General features: G+C 44.0%; 1 pseudogene; it reads left to right on the top strand.

Annotated features, from left to right (window-relative positions):
• The first annotated feature begins 295 nt into the window (after positions 1–295).
• On the top strand, positions 296–412 carry LOC136656311 (5S ribosomal RNA; annotated as a pseudogene).
• Positions 413–3,032: the final 2,620 nt, after the last annotated feature.

Raw genomic sequence — 3,032 nt, forward strand, 5'->3', positions numbered from 1 at the left:
TTCCCCACAATCAATCAATCAATCAATCAATCAACAGTATTTATATACCGCTTTTCAACTAAAGTTCACAAAGCGGTTTACAGAGAAAAATCAAATAACTAAATGGCTCCCTGTCCCAAAAGGGCTCACAATCTAAAAAGATGCAAATGAATACCAGCAGACAGCCACTAGAACAGACACTGCTGGGGTGAGGTGGGCCAGTTACTCTCCCCCTGCTAAAAAAAGGAGCACCCACTTGAAAAAGTGCCTCTTACCCAATTAGCAGGGGTGAATAACAAGCAATGGAAACTGTTGTGGCAGCAACTGTTACCCTGCACATGCCTGATCTCGTCTGATCTCGGAAGCTAAGCAGGGTCAGGCCTGGTTAGTACTTGGATGGGAGACCGCCTGGGAATACCGGGTGCTGTAGGCTTATACCAGAGTCTTTCGAGACTGAAGGTTGCCAACCAACAAGCAATGGATGAAATTCTGCATCAAATGGTATATAACATGATGGTATTATTCCTAAATTTCCAGAATTTTGGTCACTAGGATGCCCCCCCCCGATGTCTCATTGGCCTGTTTTGAGTTAAGTCAGTGGTTCTCAAACTTTTAGCACTGGGACCCACTTTTTAGAATGATAATATCTCTAGGACCCACCAGAAGTGATGTCATGGCTGGAAGTGACAACATGAAGCAAATTAAAATAAATAATTATAAATAATTAAATTAACAAAAAACAATTAAGGGGAAGCTAGCCCTGTTTCACCAAGTGAATTTTCTCTATAGCCTGCCTGCAATAACACCTCCCCCCAATATCAGTGAGATTTTCAGCCTTCCCCAGTGCCCAGTTCAGTATAAATTCTTATATTTCAAGCATAGCACTATCAGGACCCACCTGGCTTTATAAGTCTAAAAACAAATAAAATGGACGTTACCAGCTGAACCCTCAGTTTTATTTTTTGAGGGGTGCTGACTTCTGGAGCATTTGTTGAGCTCCACTATAATCAGATTGGGACCGTGCAGCTAGCCTTGCATTCCCCTTTGCCTGACTCGACCAGGAGCCAAGGCACATAAGAACATAAGAACATAAGAACAGCTTCACTGGATCAGGCCATAGGCCCATCTAGTCCAGCTTCCTGTATCTCTCACAGCGGCCCACCAAATGCCCCAGGGAGCACACCAGATAACAAGAGACCTCATCCTGGTGCCCTCCTCTGCATCTGGCATTCTGACATAACCCATTTCTAAAATCAGGAGGTTGCGCATACACATCATGGCTTGTAACCCATAATGGATTTTTCCTCCAGAAACTTGTCCAATCCACTTTTAAAGGTGTCTAGGTTAGACGCCTGTGGCAAGGAGTTCCACAGATCGACCACACGCTGAGTAAAGAAATATTTTCTTTTGTCTGTCCTAACCCGCCCAACACTCAATTTTAGTGGATGTCCCCTGGTTCTGGTATTATGTGAGAGTGTAAAGAGCATCTCCCTATCCACTCTGTCCATCCCCTGCATAATTTTGTATGTCTCAATCATGTCCTCCCTCAAGCGTCTCTTTTCTAGGCTGAAGAGGCCCAAACGCCGTAGCCTTTCCTCATAAGGAAGGTGCCCCAGCCCCGTAATCATCTTAGTCGCTCTCTTTTGCACCTTTTCCATTTCTACTATGTCTTTTTTGAGATGCAGCGACCAGAACTGGACACAATACTCCAGGTGTGGCCTTACCATCGATTTGTACAACGGCATTATAATACTAGCCGTTTTGTTCTCAATACCCTTCCTAATGATCCCAAGCATAGAATTGGCCTTCTTCACTGCCACCGCACATTGGGTCGACACTTTCATCGACCTGTCCACCACCACCCCAAGATCTCTCTCCTGATCTGTCACAGACAGCTCAGAACCCATCAGCCTATATGTGAAGTTTTGATTTTTTGCCCCAATGTGCATGACTTTACACTTACTGACATTGAAGCGCATCTGCCATTTTGCTGCCCATTCTGCCAGTCTGGAGAGATCCTTCTGGAGCTCCTCACGATCACTTCTGGTCTTTACCACTCGGAAAAGTTTGGTGTCGTCTGCAAACTTAGCCACTTCACTGCTCAACCCTGTCTCCAGGTCATTTATGAAGAGGTTGAAAAGCACCAGTCCCAGGACAGATCCTTGGGGCACACCACTTTTCACCTCTCTCCATTGTGAAAATTGCCCATTGACACTCACTCGCTGCACATTTGCTTACTTGCGAGTAAATATGACCGTGTGGCTTACTTTCGTTTTCCGTAGGACTTAATAAATTTGTCTGCTTGGATGGAGGGACCTCCTTCTTGGGTGCTTTTGGGGGGCTGCTTTCATTGAATAGGAACCATTCTGGTGTCGTTGGATTTCTCTCAGCCTGCCCTTTCCGATGAGCTAAGGCAAGTAAACTTGCGATATGGCTCAGTTTCACTTTCCATAGGGCTTCATGAATTTTTTGGTTTCTGGTTTTTTGCCCAAAACTTTGATGGAAAGGAAATATTTCACTCTGGTTTTTTGCATTGCATTCTACTGGAAAGTCCACATTCAATAGCAGGATGGAGTGACCTGTTATTTCCGCGGTGTTAGCGATGTTGGGTCATTTGCGGTGTCACCCCCCCAAGGCTGGTACCTGGGGCAGACGCCCCCCCGCCCCTCACTGGCTATGCCACTGGGTATAGCACATGTTTTGCGTGCAGAATGTCAAAGGTTCAATCCTTCACATCACTAGGCAGGATAGGAAAAGATTCTTGTTGGAAATTCTAGAAAGCCAACTAGCCAGTATAGAGCTGGATGCACCAATGATCCGACTCAGTGTCCTGTGTCTGTACAAGGGATATATATATATATATAGTTATCATTTGTACATAATATGTTTGGATTTGTAAACCTGCAGTAATATATTTAAAAATAATTAATATTTTTTGTCACAGTTTAAATATTAACAAACATATAAAAAATCCAGTTAATTACTTTAGAAGGAATGATTTACATCCTAGCTGGAATTACAGTCTTTAGAAATCAGCAGCTTTTAGGCTCTGT

The sequence above is a fragment of the Tiliqua scincoides genome, chromosome 6 (assembly GCF_035046505.1).
Source record: "Tiliqua scincoides isolate rTilSci1 chromosome 6, rTilSci1.hap2, whole genome shotgun sequence".
NCBI classification, from domain to species: domain Eukaryota; kingdom Metazoa; phylum Chordata; class Lepidosauria; order Squamata; family Scincidae; genus Tiliqua; species Tiliqua scincoides.